Raw genomic sequence first — 868 nt, forward strand, 5'->3', positions numbered from 1 at the left:
AATTTATGACACTGAATTTTTATCCTCCAAATTTCCCTGCAAAAATATTCACCTGAAAAAAATTCACCTGCAAAAATTCAACTGCAAAAGTGATGAACTTTAATGACCCAAGCCAGAGCAATCAGCACCAGATCGAGTCGAGTGGCTCTCAGCCAATTAAATTACGCTGTTTGATCACACGACACCGTTAGCCAGCAGTGTGTCTCCTAAAAGAGAGCTGTTTAAAGGTGAGTGATTAAGTTTTTCTCCTAAATAGAGATCATTACAGAATGCCTAGTCCTACTTAAAATCCCATTTATTATTATTTTTTTTATCATCTACTCGAACTAAGGAAAACGTTTGACTAACTCAAAGACAATTTCCACGCCTCCCCTGCCTGACTGCAGAGGCAGTTGATCAGAGCACAAGACCAAATAATGCCTTACTTTCTGTTTATTACTGCTGTGGGGCAAATAACACATGAGTTTTATTCATTACATTTCTCTGTGTGTGTGTGAAGTGAAGCAACCATCATCAGATCTCTCAGACTCATTATGGTAAGACAAGATTGCAAGTAGTTGTTACACTGTTTCAGTAGTTGGTAACTCTCTGGGTTTTGATTAATTCAGTGAGTGGCTTTTACTCACTTTGGCTTAACATTGGTTTCAATAATACCTCAGAAAAGCACTGAGCTGAAAAATCAGAATTGAGCATTTGTATTCAGGCAATGTTAGAAAGCCAAAAGACCAATGCTTATTTATAGGCATTGCAGGGAGGACACAGGAGTGTCGACTTAGGAGGCACGGCTCTCATTGGTGCAGGTTACAGCAGAAAGGCGCGTTTTTTAGGCCAGTTGCATGAGGTACATGACACAGAGTTTGTAGTGGAG

Source organism: Astatotilapia calliptera, chromosome 3 (genome assembly GCF_900246225.1).
Source record: "Astatotilapia calliptera chromosome 3, fAstCal1.2, whole genome shotgun sequence".
Taxonomy (NCBI): Eukaryota; Metazoa; Chordata; class Actinopteri; order Cichliformes; family Cichlidae; genus Astatotilapia; species Astatotilapia calliptera.